The sequence below is a fragment of the Ailuropoda melanoleuca genome, chromosome 13 (assembly GCF_002007445.2).
Source record: "Ailuropoda melanoleuca isolate Jingjing chromosome 13, ASM200744v2, whole genome shotgun sequence".
Lineage (NCBI taxonomy): Eukaryota > Metazoa > Chordata > Mammalia > Carnivora > Ursidae > Ailuropoda > Ailuropoda melanoleuca.
Genome location: NC_048230.1, coordinates 77,006,416 through 77,025,470, shown reverse-complemented (window position 1 = coordinate 77,025,470; position 19,055 = coordinate 77,006,416).

The window sequence follows — 19,055 nt, the reverse complement described above, 5'->3', positions numbered from 1 at the left end:
TTTGTTTTTTTTTTTTTAAGATTTTATTTATTTATTCGACAGAGATAGAGACAGCCAGCGAGAGAGGGAACACATGCAGGGGGAGTGGGAGGAAGAAGCAGGCTCATAGCGGAAGAGCCTGATGTGGGGCTCGATCCCATGACGCCGGGATCACGCCCTGAGCTGAAAGCAGACGCTTAACCGCTGTGCCACCCAGGAGCCCCTACTTCCAAGGTTTTAATTACGTTCAAGACACTTTATCTTCTCTGAGGCTCAGTTTTCTCATCCATTAAATAGGGGCAAGAATAGTGTTTGTCTCAGAAGATTATTGTGAGAATTGTCAATATATGTAAGGCAATTTTTGCATCATAATATTACTATGAAAACATCATCTTCCTGCAGGATAAAGAGGATGCTGTTTGCAGCAAATTACAGGAGGGGGGGCAAAACATGTTTGAGTAACATGTTTCGTAGAATTCTAAGGACATTTGTAAATTTAAGCTTTTATTTTAAAGATTTTATTTATTTATTTGACAGAGAAAGACAGCCAGTGAGAGAGGGAACACAAGCAGGGGGAGTGGGAGAGGAAGAAGCAGGCTCCAGAGGAACAGGGAGCCCGATGCGGGGCTGGATCCCAGGACCCCGGGATCATACCCTGAGCCAAAGGCAGATGCTTAATGACTGAGCCACCCAGGCACCCCCCAACTTTAAGCTTTTAAAGATAAATATATTGAATGTCTAATGGATACCTACCTTATGAATTTTAGGGCAAATTTATAATACAATAAAGGTTTCTCTTTTATGGTCACTGTGAGAACTTCACAATGTTTTAAGGCTCCCTGGTAATAAACATAATTTTATGTTTCTTTCGTTTTCCAAACAGATTTTAAAGATTTTACTGATGTCCTGATAAATATTTTACAATGGACACTTTGAGGGGAAATGCAGCCTTGATTTGAAGCCTTTGCCAAATTCCATGGAATAAATACTCCAATCATAGCCAGTTTCAACCTACCAATATGATGTCATTAAACCAGCACTTGGAGAAGAATACACAGAACACCATTATTTAGTATTTCTAGCATAAAGACACAACAGGCTTAATCCACCTCTATAGTATAGGTTATGGTAAAATGTAGTAAAAAAAATTAACAAGAAAATGGGGTTTTGAGAATTTATTACCTTAGTTTTTAATATAATTAATTGTAGGTATATATGATTTAGTTTTTAATAATGGCTATGTTTAACAATCAGCTCTCAAAATTCCTGGAAATTTAGCAACTGGCTCTCTTGAGCCACTATGGGCTGGCTGCAGCACACCATCATGTGCTCGTTACTGTACAGTATGTGAAGATGAATGACTAAAGAAATATTCAAGCATTTACTAAGTGCCCATTCCACAGACATCATGTCCATGAACATTACTTCACTTGATACACATGTGAGATCAAAGCAGGTCATTACTCCATTTTATCATTATTCCACTTTACTGAAGAGGAAATTGAGGCCCAGAGAGGTTAACAAACCAACCAAAGTCAGAGTTATGAAGGGATAGAACAGATATCACAAACTGAGTCTCTAAAAGGGAGCAAGCAGGTAACTTGACAAATGGAAGCAAGCCAAGTTGGGTGTAAAAATCTGAGCAACTGGAGGTGGGTAGGGGCTATGACCAGCAAAATTAACACCTGGCATTTTTTAAAACACTAAGTGCCAAGCACTGTATTGAGTCTTTGCATGAACTCATTTAATCTTTAAAACAACTCCAAGGTGGGTATCTTATTATCTCCACTGCCTAGATGAGGAAATTGAGGTTCAAAAGGTCATCTAAAGTCACACCGTTAGTAAGTGGTGGAGCTGGACTAGAATCCCAGGGAGTCTGTGACCAGAGCCCACATTCTGGTCCTCTATGAATGCTTCATTTAAAGGGAACAACTGCTAGTCAGTTTGAGTGTGTTGTTATATAAAAATGCAGGTCAGTGTTACCAGACCTTCCAATTTATCAAGAAAAAGATGAAAATCTGGACTTTTATATGACAGGGACTGTTCTTTACTTAATTCTGGAAAATTGTGGGACAACAGGTCTTAGACTATTCCTTCCTTCCATTTATTTTCTTTTTCGTATATGGATGCTGACCCTTCGACTTCTATCCACTATGACTGTCAACATTTTTTTTAATGACTGTTAACGTTTGCATACATATTTTCACCTCCTTCTCCATTCCTGACACATTCCAGAGCTCTTCGACTTCATCTCCTGGCTCAATTAAGGATTCTTTGGCTCTAACCATTCTGTAGTTCAACCCCATTGATCAATTGGCACTCTACTGAAGTGGTTCTCAATCCTGAATGCCTCAGAATTACTTGGGAATGTATCTCAATACACAGATGGCTGAATCCCACTCCCAGAGTTTTTGATTCAGCAGATCTCGAGTGGATAAAAGAATTTGTATTTCTAACAAGTTTTGGGGTGATGTTGATGTTCTTGGTCTGGGGATCACACTTCAGGAGCCACTGCTTTACCACAACTCTTCTTTCATACTTCTTATTTTATACTTTGATTTTCCTTATAACTGCTTGTTTCTGTTCCTTGTTATCAAGCTCTGCCATATCACTTTGAGTATATTCATTTAACTTATTTTAAATTCTTGTTCTAATAGGTTAATTCTATTTTGTATGCTATAAGCTATTCAGGAGTTTTGCTTTTCTGCTTTTTTTCCATATATGTAGTCTCTCTATACACACACATACATATTTTTATATTTCTATTTCAATATAAATATAAATATACACATATATACCACTTCTCCTGCGATCTACTTCCCTGAGGCATATCAACAGTGTATACCTAGGGGAGGGGCTAGGGCAGGCCCTAGCTAATGCCGCTCCTAGTGATTTTGGACAATGGATTGGGAGATGCATATCAGAAAAGAGCCTGAAGCCCTGGGATGGGCCACCATCACCTCACCTCACCTGCCACCAGGATCCATGCTTTCTTTTCCAAGGTGCTTATAACCACCTGTCACCAAGGTGTAGGGAGTAGACGGAGAAGGGAACAGGAGAGAATGTTCGAAGTCTGTAGGTCTGATTGAGGATTGACGTGGGTATTATTTATCTCTCACTTTAGCCCAGTTTAACTCAGTCAAGATTGTGATAATGAGCTGTCAGCTTAAACAAAAAGATTGCTTTTGGTAAGTAAGATTTTGGATTTTTTTGTGATGGAAATATTTTAGTAGGGTATTTGGAGAGGCTGCTTTAGGTGATGTGGTCTGAAATCAGAAGTCCAGATACTTAGGGGTTTTGACTACTTTTTAAAATTTAAGATATGTACACTTTTGCATACCTAGTCTACTTAAATCAGACCCTTAGAATCCAGGAAAACATTGACTATTCAACACTTTTTCATTAGAAAAAACGTTATTGGGGTTAAAACTTTTTCAAGACCAGTAAATTATTGCTCACTAATACAAATTTCTAATGCACATCCAGAATAAGGAAATCAGTGAATGGGGAATTCCTATTCATAAAGGTGACAGGATGGAGTGGTGATTATCAGAGCAATCGAAAAATGTAGATATGCTGGCATTATTCCAAGCCATATTCCTCAAATATAGTGGTTAGTACCACTTCCTCTAACAATGAAGCAAGACAAAGGTAATTTGCTATCTTACAGAATCATCCTGTTGTAGTAGTTTTGATGATTCCTGGAAAGGCACTGGAAGCTGCCTGCCATTGTTAATAAAGAGTGCCAATGCACATTTGATTCCTGCATATGCTTGGGACATATAAATCCCAGAAATTCAGGAAGCACAATTTTCTCTTAAAGAACTAGGAAATGCTGCCAGACATACAGACCATAATAGCTAATGCAATGATGAATTCTCCAGGGCAAGTGCTCATGGCACTACACGTTCTCTGTTTCAGTAGTTCCCTGATATGCTGTTTTCTCTACATGGAAGGCTATGTATGTTGTCTTTGTGGTAGACTGCAAAAAGAGTCACAGATTCCTCCCTGCTCTATGTCCTCATCTTTTGCAAAGTGACTTTGTGGCTCCTTCCATCAAGAGTTGGGGCCTTTCTTCAGCCCTGAAACTGGCCTGGCCTCCTGACTTGGTTTGGCCAATGGAACAGTGACAATCATGATCTAAGCACTTACACATTTAAGGCTCTAGATTGTCTTGGGACCCCTTCCACCACGGGAACAAGACTTGGCCAGCCTGCTGGAGAATGATCAAACATGTGGAGGAAACTGAGGCACCCCTAGTCAACATGGTAGTTGATACATAAATAAGCCCAACCAAGACCAACCAAATCTCATCATCCAGATCAATAGAACCACCTCACTGAGTCCATAGCAAATTAGTAACCTGCAGAATTATGAGCTAAAAAAGTTGTTGTTTGAAGTCACTGTGTTTGGAGTTATTTATTATGCAGCAAAAACTAATGGGACAGAAAAATTAATGTGGAGACAGAAATATCCCTGTGAGAAATACTTGAGATTTTTCTCCTTAGACAACTCTTGAGATATCTTCTGAGAATACTGCATATAACATCCAATAAACACATGTCAGGTAGAGTGACATGAGTGTAAAGACTGGATGTTTCTTTAACATATAGTACAAGGCATACGAAGGTCCTCTATAAGTATTTACTGAATGTGTATTTACATGTGAATCTATGTGGATATAGTCTCTTCCACTACACTGTGTAGAAGTTTCCTAGTCACCCCCTGCCCCCTTCTATCTCCTTGGAATTTAATATTTCTGAGCATACCAGCCTAACTTCCAGCTGTCAGTACTGGCAACTCTGCCTTAAGCCTGCTCTTGCCTCCAAACCCTACTCTGCCCATGGACAGGGAAGGCCAGAACTGGTAGGTAATCAGTGCACCTCCAGAAGCACCCCTCTATCAATGACTAAGGAATGTTGGTAGGTAAATATCCCATCTTCCCCAAAGGATAATTCTGAGGTGCTTGTTCTACACTGTCTGCCAGCATTCCCCAGGGTTTTAATTTCTAGTTGCCCACAGTGTAACTTGCTTGGTTATGTGTCCTTTCTTATCTTTCTTCCTCTGACCAGTATTTCTTGGGATCAACTTCCAAATACATTATTTGTACTTTGCTTCTGAAACAAAACGAGACACATGGAGATTCCCAGAGCTTCAGGTTTGTTCTTTTCTATATTAAGGCAACGGAAAGCTAAGCAAGATTCCTTTATCTTTGGAGACAGATGGTACCTTAGGCATCGGCTATACATGAAAAGGATACATGCCACAAGTATAATGAAGGCATAGATAAATGCCCCTCTGTGATCCCAGAAAACCAACAATGCCAAGACTATTATAGAATTATGAAAAGTTTTAAAGGATCTTTGGTGGTAAAAAAGACACATCGGGGGAGAGTTAAGATGGCGGAGGAGTGGGGGACCTGTTTTTCAGCCGGTCCCCTGAGTCGAGCTGGATAGGTACCAGACCAGCCTGAACATCCATGGAATCAGCTTGAGACGCAGGAAGATACATCTGGATCTCTACAAATGAACATCTCCAGCGCTGAGTATTGAGGTATGAAGCAGGGAGCCGTGAAACCGCGCACAGATATCGGAAGATAAACGGAAGGGGGAGGGAGCCGCTGCGTTCGGGCACCGGGAAGCAGTAGCCACCTGCACGGGGGAGCGGGCGGACTCGCGGACCTGCACTCACGAGACAGCAGGCTGAGACCGTGAGCCGGGGAACGTGCACCACCAGACTTCTCACGGAACTCCGGAACTCTGGTGTGCTCACTGGATCCAGACTGAGACCGGGAGCTCCGGGAGTACGCACGGGGCGGCTAGCGGCTGGCGGCATTAGAAACACAAAGGACAGAGATGCGCCAGCCCTGGAAGTGAGGGCTGGGATGCCAGGTGTGGGGCGCACATCCCGGGACGCTGCAGGGTTGAGCAGCACCAACAGTAACAGAGTTAAAGTAGCCAGAACATCAGTGGAGAACGGGCCGCAATCCCTCTGAGACAGAGGCTGAGAATCAGCCGCCGCTGCTCTGACTCTCAGAAGAGGCACAGCAAACCGCCAGGGAAAGCTGCCAGAGAACGAAAGCCTGGAAATACCGGCTCACAGCATGCCCATCCCCATTCCCCCTCACAGGGGACACGGAGACTCTACCCAAACAGGGTTGCCTGAGTAGCCATATGGCAGGCCCCTCCGCCAGAAGGCAGGCTGAAAAATCAAGAAGCCCACAACCCGGGATGCCTGGGTGGTGCAGTCGTTGAGCGCCTGTCTTTGGCTTAGGGCGTGATCCCAGCGTTCCGGAAAGGAGTTCCTCATTGGGCTCCTCCACTGGGAGCCTGCTTCTTCCTCTCCCAATCCCCTGCTTGTGTTCCCTCTCTCGCTGGTTGGCTCTCTGTCACATAAATAAATAAATAAAAATCTTTAAAGAAGAAGCCCACATCCCTAAGATCCCTATAAAACAAGAGTGCACGGCCTGGGTCCCACTCAATAATTTGGGCTCTGGACAACCCTGCAACCTCTCCTCATCAGAATGACAAGAAGGAGAAGCCCCTTCCCCCCCAGCAAAGAAAAGACAGTGAGTCTGTGGCCTCTGCCAGAGAAATAATGGATATGGATGTAACCAAATTATCAGAAATGGAATTCAGAGTAACAATGGTCAAAATGATGAGTAGACTTGAAAAAAGTATTAACGAAAATGTTACTGAGAATATAGAATCCCTAAGGACGGAAATGAGAGCGAATCTGACAGAAATTAAAAATTCTATAAGCCAAATGCAGTCAAAACTAGAGGCTCTGACGGCCAGGGTCACCAAAGCAGAGGAAGGTATTAGCGAATTTGAGGATGGGTTAGTAGAGGAAAAAGCGAAAATAGAAGCTGGACTTAGGAAAATCCATGCCCACGAATGTAGGTTATGGGAGATTACTGACTCAATGAAACATTCCAATGTCAGAATCATCGGCACCCCTGAGGGGGTGGAGAAAAACAGAGGTCTAGAAGAGATATTTGAACAAATTGTAGCTGAAAACTTCCCTAATCTAGTGAGGGAAACAAACACTCGTGTCCAAGAGGCAGAGACGACCCCTCCCAAGCTCAATTACGACAAACCTACGCCACGTCACGTCACAGTGCAATTCGCAAATCTTAGATCCAAGGATACAGTACTGAAAGCGGCCAGGGCAAAGAAATTTCTCACGTACCAAGGCAAAGGTATCAGAATTACGTCAGACCTGTCTACACAGACCTGGAATGAGAGAAAGGGTTGGGGGGGACATTTTTACACCTCTTTCAGAGAAAAATATGCAGCCAAGGATTCTTTATCCAGCAAGGCTGTCATTCAGAATTGATGGAGAAATAAAAATGTTGCAGAATCGCCAGTCATTAACCAATTTCGTAACCACGAAACCAGCCCTACAGGAGATATTAAGGGGGGTTCTATAAAGGTAAAAAGGCCCCAAGAGTGATACAGAACAGAAAGCCACAAACTGATATACAAACAAAGACTATACTGGCAACATGGCATCATTAAAATTCTATCTCTCAGTTCTCAGTGCCAATGTTAATGGTTTAAACTCTCCCATAAAACACCACAGGGTTGCAGATTGGATAAAAAGACATGACCCATCCATTTGCTGTCTACAAGAGACTCATTTTGAACCCAAAGATGCATTCAGACTTAGAGTAAGGGGATGGAGTACCATCTTCCACGCAAATGGACCTCAAAAGAAAGCTGGAGTAGCAATTCTCATATCAGATAGACTGGATTTTAAACTAGAGGCCATAGAGAGAGATACAGAAGGGCACTATATTATTCTTAAAGGAAGTATTCAACAAGTGGATATGACAATTATTAATATATATGCCCCCAACAGGGGAGCAGCAAGATACACAAGCCAACTCTTAACCAAAATAAAGAGACATATAGATAAGAACACAGTAATAGTAGGGGACCTCAACACCCCACTATCAGAAATAGACAGAACACCCTGGCAAAAACTAAGCAAAGAATCAAAGGCTTTGAATGCCATACTCGACGAGTTGGACCTCATAGATATATATAGAACACTACACCCCAGAACCAAAGAATACTCATTCTATTCAAATGCCCATGGAACATTCTCAAGAATAGATCATGCTCTGGGACACAAAACAGGTCTCAGCCAATACCAAAAGATTGAAATTATCCCCTGCATATTCTCAGACCACAACGCTCTGAAATTGGAACTCAACCACAAGGAAAAACCTGGAAGAAACTCAAACACTTGGAGGCTAAGAACCATCCTGCTCAAGAATGACTCGATAAACCAGGAAATCAAAAAACAAATTAAACAATTTATGGAGACCAACGAGAATGAATACACAACGGTCCAAAACCTATGGGATACTGCAAAGGCAGTCCTAAGGGGGAAATACATAGCCATCCAAGCCTCACTCAAAAGAATAGAAAAATCTAAAATGCAGTTTCTATATTCTCACCTCAAGAAACTGGAACAGCAACAGAGGGACAGGCCTAACCCACTGACAAGGAAGGAGTTGACCAAGATTAGAGCAGAAATCAATGAATTAGAAACCAGAACCACAGTAGAGCAGATCAACAGGACTAGAAGCTGGTTCTTTGAGAGAATCCATAAAATTGATAGACCACTGGCAAAACTTGTCCAAAAACAAAGAGAAAGGACTGAGATTATTAAAATTATGACTGAAAAGGGAGAGGTCACGACCAGCACCATTGAAATTGCAAGGATTATTAGAAACTTTTATCAACAGCTATATGCCAAAAAACTAAACAATCTGGAAGAGATGGAGGCCTTCCTGGAAACCTATAAACTACCAAGACTGAAACAGGAAGAAATAGATTTCTTAAATAGGCCAATTAACTATGAAGAAATTGAGTCAGTGATAAACAACCTTCCAAATAATAAAACTCCAGGCCCAGACGGTTTTCCTGGGGAATTCTACCAAACATTCAAAGAAGAAATAATACCTATTCTCCTAAAGCTATTTCAAAAAATAGAAACAGAAGGAAAGCTACCAAACTCATTCTATGAGGCTAATATTACCTTGATCCCCAAACCAGGCAAAGACCCCCTCAAAAAGGAGAATTACAGACCGATTTCTCTAATGAATATGGATGCCAAAATCCTCAACAAGATCCTTGCTAATAGAATCCAACAGTACATTAAAAGGATTATCCATCATGACCAAGTGGGATTCATACCTGGGATGCAAGCATGGTTCAACACTCGCAAATCAATCAATGTGATACATCATATCAACAAGAAAAGACTCAAGAACCATATGATCCTCTCAATTGATGCAGAAAAAGCATTTGACAAAATACAGCATCCTTTCCTGATTAAAACCCTTCAGAGTGTAGGAATAGAGGGTACATTTCTCAATCTCATAAAAGCCATCTATGAAAAGCCTACTGCAAGCATTATTCTCAATGGGGAAAAGCTGGAAGCCTTTCCCTTAAGATCAGGAACACGACAAGGATGCCCACTCTCGCCACTATTATTCAACATAGTACTAGAAGTCCTTGCAACAGCAATCAGAAGACAAAAAGGGATCAAAGGTATCCAAATCGGCAAAGAAGAAGTCAAACTGTCTCTCTTTGCAGATGACATGATACTCTATATGGAAAACCCAAAGGAATCCACTCCCAAACTATTAGAAGTTATAGAACAATTCAGTAAGGTGGCAGGATACAAAATCAATGCCCAGAAATCAGTTGCATTTCTATACACGAATAACGAGACTGAAGAAAGAGAAATTAGGGAATCCATCCCATTTACAATAACACCAAAAACCATACGTTACCTTGGAATTAACTTAACCAGAGACGTAAAGGACCTATATCCTAGAAACTATAGATCACTTTTGAAAGATATTGAGGAAGACATAAAAAGATGGAAAAATATTCCATGCTCATGGATTGGAAGAATTAACATAGTTAAAATGTCCATACTACCCAGAGCAATCTACACTTTCAATGCTATCCCGATCAAAATACCGAGGACATTTTTCAAAGAACTGGAACAAATAGTCCTTAAATTTGTATGGAACCAGAAAAGGCCCCGAATCTCCAAGGAACTGTTGAAAAGGAAAAACAAAGCTGGGGGCATCACAATGCCGGATTTCGAGCTGTACTACAAAGCTGTGATCACAAAGACAGCATGGTACTGGCACAAAAACAGACACATCGACCAATGGAACAGAATAGAGAACCCAGAAATGGACCCTCGGCTCTTTGGGCAACTAATCTTTGATAAAGCAGGAAAAAACATCCGGTGGAAAAAAGACAGTCTCTTCAATAAATGGTGCTGGGAAAATTGGACAGCTACATGCAAAAGAATGAAACTTGACCACTCTCTCACACCATACACAAAAATAAACTCCAAATGGATGAAAGACCTCAATGTGAGACAGGAATCCATCAAAATTCTAGAGGAGAACATAGGCAACAACTTCTATGACATCGGCCAGAGCAACCTTTTTCACGACACATCGCCAAAGGCAAGAGAAATAAAAGATAAAATGAACTTATGGGACTTTATCAGGATAAAGAGCTTCTGCACAGCCAAGGAAACAGTCAAAAAAACTAAGAGACAGCCCACGGAATGGGAGAATATATTTGCAAAGGACACCACAGATAAAGGACTGGTATCCAAGATCTACAAAGAACTTCTCAAACTCAATACACGAGAAACAAATAAACAAATCATAAAATGGGCAGAAGATATGAACAGACACTTTTCCAATGAAGACATACAAATGGCTAACAGACACATGAAAAAATGTTCAAAATCATTAGCCATCAGGGAAATTCAAATCAAAACCACACTGAGATACCACCTTACGCCAGTTAGAATGGCAAAGATAGACAAGGCAAGAAACAACAATTGTTGGAGAGGATGTGGAGAAAGGGGATCCCTCCTACATTGTTGGTGGGAATGCAAGTTGGTACAGCCACTCTGGAAAACAGTGTGGAGGTCCCTTAAAAAGTTAAAAATTGAACTACCCTATGACCCAGCCATTGCACTACTGGGTGTTTACCCCAAAGATACAGACGTAGTAAAGAGAAGGGCCATATGCACCCCAATGTTCATAGCTGCATTGTCCACAATAGCCAAATCATGGAAGGAGCCGAGATGCCCTTCAACAGATGACTGGATTAAGAAGCTGTGGTCCATATATACAATGGAATATTACTCAGCTATCAGAAAGAACGAATTCTCAACATTTGCTGCAACATGGACGGCACTGGAGGAGATAATGCTAAGTGAAATAAGTCAAGCAGAGAAAGACAATTATCATATGATTTCTCTCATCTATGGAACATAAGAACTAGGATGATCGGTAGGGGAAGAAAGGGATAAAGAAAAGGGGGGTAATCAGAAGGGGGAATGAAACATGAGAGACTATGGACTATGAGAAACAAACTGAAGACTTCAGAGGGGAGGGGGTGGGGGAATGGGATAGACTGGTGATGGGTAGTAAGGAGGGCACGTATTGCATGGTGCACTGGGTGTTACACGCAACTAATGAAGCATCGAACTTTACATTGGAATCTGGGGATGTACTGTATGGTGACTAACATAATATAATAAAAAATCATTAAAAAAAAGACATCGATATTACTTAATGTTTTCTAAAAACTATATATCTCATTATGAGAAACAAGGGGGAAGAATATAACTTTGTCATGTGCTAAGGCCAAGGCAATAAAAGGCAACTGATTTCTTTTCTCAAAACAATTATTTATAAGGTTCTTCAATTTATAATATACAGAACTTCTGTTTGGTGTTTTTGTTTGTCTTGGAGTAGAAAATTCATAATAGATCTCTGAGAATACACAGATAGATAAGATACGATATACAATAAGAACAAAACCAACTATAAAATTTGGTTAACTATAAAGAAATTCGATGTAGGATCTACTTTCTCCTTATCCCCCTATAAAAAACAGTCACCTGCCTTCTAACATCTTTAGTTTGTCCTCATATTTTTAATTGGCCAGCTTCTGACACAAATTCAATAATATTTTAGTTACTTAAGAAAAAAACAATTGATTACTCTAACTTCATTGCAATTGCTATATCTGATATTCCCTAAACTCCATGTAGAAATGGGAAAGCCGAGCTGGATTTCTACTTAGTAGTACGCTTCATGTATCTACCCCTATTGGTTTGGACATATAGAATTGGAGTCAGTAGATGAGCTTTTGAAAGATCTTAACTCCAAGGTCTCAACTTTCAAATGGCATTATTTTTCATCAAATTGCCTCTAATTCATTATTACCAGCATGTAGGACGAATACACTTTTCTTCCAAGGCATAATCCCTTTACAAAATATAACTGATGTCTGTATTGTCTAATTTCCCCAACCCCAGGTCCAAACAATTCATTTTCTATACTCATTTGAGGACATAATCACTTATTATTTTATATTGTTACCCAGACCTTGCATGTCTAGCCTACCCAATGACATTTAAAGGTGCTTAATGGAAAGACATTATATACATTTTCAAAAGTATCCCCTAACTGCAACAGTGCTGAATGTTCTGTGGGAATTCAATTTTTTTTCAACTGAATTAAATGTTTTCCATAATTTCTTGGCCAAACATGTAACATGCATTAGCAGAAAAATTACATTAATATTAAAATACCAACAGGATCCAAAAGTATTAGCCTCATCACAATTTTTATTCCAGTGGCATTTGTTTTCATTAATTAGAACACCTTTCTATGTAATAAAAATGCCAGCCCCACTTCTAAAGTAACTCCAGCATAGCTGCCTTAACCATCGCTCCTTTAAAGCACACCAAAGTTTATGCTGGTCAAATAAAGAGCAGTCCACATGGACAAGACAAAGCAGCATGAAAATTCTACTGAGAAATATAAGTCAGTTGCCAAATGCTAGAAACCTTTGGTGAAGGTGAACAAATGTTATGAAGCTGTATATTTACAGTTTGGTTTGCCTATCAATTTTCTCTTCAAATTCTCCTGTGAAGTTTTCAATGTGAAGTGGAAATTCTCTGGTTTTGTACACATGTCTCAAAGGAACTTTGAAGGTGGAATGTTGAGAATAGGTGGGAGTTTCCTTCTGATATGTTTTGGAATTTCAAAGTGCAAAAAATATTAAACTGGAATCATTATGTATCAGCATTAGGTCTTGTTTAAAAAATATATAAATTCACCACCCTAATAAGAATAATGACACTTCTGGGGCGCCTGGGTGGCACAGCGGTTAAGCGTCTGCCTTCGGCTCAGGGCGTGATCCTGGCGTTATGGGATCGAGCCCCACATCAGGCTCCTTTGCTATGGGCCTGCTTCTTCCTCTCCCACTCCCCCTGCTTGTGTTCCCTCTCTCGCTGGCTGTCTCTATCTCTGTCGAAAAAATAAATAAAATCTTTAAAAAAAAAAAAAAAAGAATAATGACACTTCTAAGAAGAAGGTAATACTTCTCTTCTAAACAAAAAGCAAAATTATTATTGAAATATTCAAGAAAAAACAAATACATAACTTATACATTCTTGCACAAATATATCACACAAATAATTATAAAGCAAGCTAGCTTTTCCAGATTAAGAACTGTCCAATAGTGTTCCCTTTATTCCCTGCACCTGAATTCTCTTTATTCAAGCCATTAAAATGTTAGTTTTATAATATTATCACAATATGAACAAACAGTGATTGTATACTTAATTAGGCACCAAGATTTAGTCTAAGTATTCTCTAATGTATTTGTAATGAACATACTATGAACACCCTGGAGAGGAAGATACAGTTATTTTTCTCATTTCATATATGAGGAAACTGAGGCACAGTGAGGTTGAGTAATTGGCCCAAAGTCACTCAGCTGGCAGATGATGGAGTCTTGGGGATATAACACTTGGGAGTCAGATTCATGTATCAGGTCCATAAGCGCTGCACAATTCAGAACCCAATGTCTGAAAACCAGGTGAAAGCACAGAGCATACCCATGTGTAAACCAGGACAAGTCAATAACATCCCTGAAATTCAGTCATCCCTGCATCTACAAATTGAGAGTGGGAACTCCAGGGCTCATCCTGCACTAACACAAGATAAACCTCTGTACACTCTATGCACACTAAAAGCGTGAAAATGTACACCAGCAATAGCCATTTCTCTGCCTTTGCACCCTTAAGAATAAAGACTTGAACTGTCCAACATGGTAGCCACCAGCCACGTGTGCTATTGAATACTGAAATGTGGTTAGACTGATTGAGATGTGCTGTAAGTGTAAACTACACACTAGATTTCAAAGACATATTACAAAAAAAAAGGCTAAAATGCCTAATATTTTAAAAAGAATTATATGCTGAAACGGTAATTTTAAAAATATTACGTTAAATAAAATGTATTACTAAAATTAATATCTCCCATTTATTTTGACTTTATTTTTAATTTAGTTACTAGAAAATTTAAAATTGCATACGTGGCTCACATTATATTTCTTTTGGGCAGTACGGGCTTAGAGGGTGAGTGGTGAAGCAGAGGCGGGTCTGATGTGTAAATTTTACCACCATATTTATTCATGCTAATTTAGTTCAAGATAGAGTAAAGAGCATTTCTGGACTTGTTCTGAGCATTTTCTTTTTCAAAAATGGCTTTGTCGTACGCTTACCTCTAAAAAGATCTGAGACTATATTAAGAAAATATAAAATACTGATAAAGTATAAAAGTCACCAAGACAATATTTTTCTTTTCTTTTTTTTTTCCCCTTCCTTTCCATCTCTCCCTCCCTTCCTCCCTTCTCTCTCCCTCTCTCTTTCGTCCATGTAGGTATAGCTCTGGGAAAAACCTGATTTATAGAGTTTGCCAATTTCCATGGTGTAAATACTCCCTCCATGACAGATTTTCTTTCTTTTTTTTCTTCCCATGACAGATTTTCAAGTACCAACCCAATGTCAGGGAAGTTGGAAAGAAATGTGTAGTACTGCACCACTATACACTATTTCCATCATACAGATACAACAGATGTGAAAAACCTCAAAAGCATATATAAAATAAGTAGAAAATGGTGAGTTATATGTATTTATTTTTGTTTTTAATATAATTTAATTGTAAGTTTGCATAATTTAATTTTTAATAAAAGCTATGTTTAGTAAGTGATGCCCCCCCCCAAATCCTAAACACTCAACAGTTGACTCTCTTGGGAGCCACTGAAAGCCTATTGCTATTATGACATTTACTTGAAAATCACATATAGAGGAACATCTCTTCCAAGACTCATAAGAAACCCCCAAAATATTCTTACTCCCAATCATTCAACTATCCACAAAAGTACAGCCCCGGTTCACAGTTATCATTTACAGAGATATGATAGTGGAAGGAACAGAGCCAAGTTGTTAGCGGAGTCTAATCCTAGCAATCTCAGTCTCATATAATCCATCTCAGAGAGAAACAACAGAACACCCTTTAAGAGCCACCAGGGAAGAGTCCCAGCATCCCTTTGTACTCTGTCAGGAAGTTCCTTCTTACAACTAACCTAAATCTCTTTTGCTGCTATAGGGGCCCATTCCTGTTTGCTCTGTGTTTAGTGAAGGTAGAAACAGCTGGTTACCATCCCCTGCATTATAACTCTTTATGTAAGGAAATGAAACACCCCAAACCAGCTTCCAAATCTGCTCAGCTGTAAAAACAGCCTCTTCTTGAGCAAAAACAAACAATAAATTAAATGGAATTGGGAGTTGAGAAGTGCTGCATATTTCACTCCAGGGAAACACCTCGGGCCAGGTTATACCCTCGTCAGCACCTAGTGATCAAAGGCACATTTTCCCTGGAAATAAATTCAAGGAGTGAAACAGATGGGTTATTAATCAAGTTGCTGTTAGCATGTAGGGCCATTTTACAGAACATCCTTAAAGCAGGAGGCGTCCTGGGCCTTATGTCTTAATAGGATTCGAAGATGTTGGCAAAATGCATATTGCCCTGCATGCTGACACCTTGCTTGCCACATCCATTTTTATGAAAGTGAATGCAATAAATCAGAGTAGCTACAGAAGCTACACCTTAGGTGGTACACAGGGGCCAACAGAAGTTAAAGTGCCAACTAATATACAGAACTATGCCACCCACATCTTCATGGCAAGCGTTCTTATCTTTCTAGAAGAAACTAAAAAGGAGAAGGTGAAAAGTTGATTGCCAGTGTAGGGCTGGCCTAGCAGAAGCAAAGTGGCGCATTTGGAAAAGAAAGGAAAGAAGCAATAGCCCTAATTCCAATCAATTCCTGATAGTGTCCTAACACCTGGGAGAAAACCGAACCATGAAGTTGCAAAACCAAGGATATTCAGGAGACAGGTTTGCTGTTTGGTGATTCTACACTCCACAGTCTCCAATCACTGCCTTAAAGCCAGAGCCTGATGTTAGTATCTGATTTACTTGCTTGTCCTCCAGCAGACATGGGCCTCTTTATTTTGTGTAGCCCAAAGGGGTTATTCCTTTTTCATCTCATTCTCTCACCCTACCTCATCATTCCTTTTCTGCTTTGAGCTGGAAAGTCCAGATTTCAAAGCCAAATTCAGCCCAGAGTGCCACATTTGCCCTCAGGACATGTCAGATCCCCAGAAAGGAAGAATGAATTGAGTTTCTTTTGTTGAGGGTTGTTTCCTGCAACTGAAGCTCAGTGCTGCTTCCACCCGAGGAGACTGAGAAATTCTGTGATCCTGATCCACAGGTGACAACTCTGCGGACACTGGTTTGCCCTCCATTTCCTAAGGAAAGGCTGCCAATGTGCTAGGAGGAGGAAGAGTGGAAACATCCTTCTCTAAGGCCACATAATTTAACACCTACCAAGCACGAAGCACATTTACCCATGATCTGCTGGTGTGCCTTCAACAATCCCCACTGGAGCTCAAAGGCATACCTTTCATAAGCTACAGCAGAAGTCAAAATATGGCAGCCCATAGTCCAAACCCAGCCTGCATGGATGTGTTGAGTGGTCTTCACAGTATCTTTTTTAAAATCTGAATTTGTTGAACATTTTAAAACTGGGAAATTCCACTAGAAATCTGCATTTCTAGTTTTTCCAGAGACTCTTGCCACACTATGCCACATTCCAACATGGCAACAAATGGTCACAGCTGAGTGGGATTGCCCCCTCTGAACAGTATGTGTGTGCCTCTGGTCCATCATAGTGCCCCCCTGCTCCCCAGTATCAAGGCAATCCAATGATATTTATCATTGAACTTGTTCTGATAGGTCTCTGTTTCTAAACTTTCTTTAGTCTTAGGCTTTTCTTACATGCTATTGACCCAAATATTTTAAGAAACGAGAGGCAAAGTTATGCCCTGTACGAAGGATTACTATAAACAAGAACTTGATTTTGAAACTAAAGAGATTTTATAAGACAGACAAATAAAGGAATGGCCTGAGAACAGTGCTATTGCTGACCATTAGCCTTCTCATCCTGTGGAGTAGGGAACGGCAAAATCTACTGACTGCGAAGACTTGAGGACTATGCAAGGAAATAAACTCACAGACTTCTCAACAGTCTTCTTATGCCAGTCCAAAGATGGCCTTTAGCAGTTTTGTTTTATTCTTTTAGTATTTCTCTTCCATCATTATTACAATATAAATATGTCACAGAAAGTTTGGGAAAAAATTAAAAAGTCCCTTCTCATTACAGTATCACTGCCCTGTCCCCTCTTAAGCAACTATTGCTATCTGTTAATTGTGAATCCTTCCAGAAAGTATCTAGTCATTTACATACATTTTTTTCCATTGTTTTACATATGGGGCTATAGTGTGCTCATATTTACTTAACAATATTAAGCACATATATTTTTTCATCCTTCTCTTTAAAAGTTATCTCGAAAAATGATACACACCCCTCCAAAAGTGTGAGAAATAAATTTCTGTTGTTTAAAAGCAAAAAAAAAAAAAAAAAAAAGATATACATCTGTATAGTAAATCACTCAATTAAAAAAAAGATGATAAAATTTCAAATTACTTAAAATCATTTCATCCAGAAATAATGGTTGCTAACATTTGAATATCTTCACCACAGAAATCTTTCTATTGTATATATACAGGCAGAAGGAGGGAAGGAGGGAAGGGGAAAGAGGAAGAAGGAGGGAAGGAAGGAAGGAAAGAAGGAAGGAAGGAAAGGAGGGAGGGAGGTTAACAGATTGATAAATCAATTTATAGATATACAGATAGGAAAATGGGATTATGTTATGGCAGCATTTTGAAACAAAAGCTTTAATTATAATTTTCCTTGAATTTAAAAATGAAGAAAAAGGGGTACCTGGGTGGCTCAGTCAGTTAAGCGTCTGACTCTTGATTTCAGCTCAGGTTATAATCTCAGGGTTGTGAGATCCCCCTGTCAGCTCTGCGCTGGGCGTGGAGCCTGCTTAAGATTCCCTCTCTCCCTCTCCCTCTGCCCCTCCTCCACTCCAATTTAAATAAATAAATAAATAAATAAATAAATAAATAAATAAATAAAAATGAAGGAAAAGAAAGCCAAAGAACTATTCAACTTCAGAAAAGTACGTTTCTTCACAAAAATGAAGTGGTTCCTAAATTCTCTCTCTAAAAGAAACGTGAAACATTGTATTGGATGTTATCTATTGACCCTCTTTTGTAAAAAACATGGAAAATAGCATTCCTAATTTTACCAACTATATTCTTTTTTATATTGGAGTTTTAAGACAGTTATATTTTGCTCTGTGACAGCAATTCCAACAGTTGTTCCTTTTCATTTCTACATGTTAATAGCGCCAATGCCCATCACCAACCTATTATCATGGTTGCTTCGTCTCTGATTTTTAAATATTTTCTTGGACTTATCGACAAGATTAAATAATTCAGTAGTTTGTTTGCTCCTTTTTTCCTAAGAGGGGCTTTTGGGCGTTCTAATATATGAATTGTTGCATATTTGAAAATGTTCATGTGTTGACCTTCTCCTTCAAGGATGACTTCGCCAGACCTTTAATTCCCAGCTCACATATTTTTTTTCCCTCAGAATTCTGTAGACTGCTCTTTTGTGTCTTCTGGCATTGAGTATTTTCTCTATGGATTTTTGAGGACAATCTGACATCTCTCCAATTAGTGAATT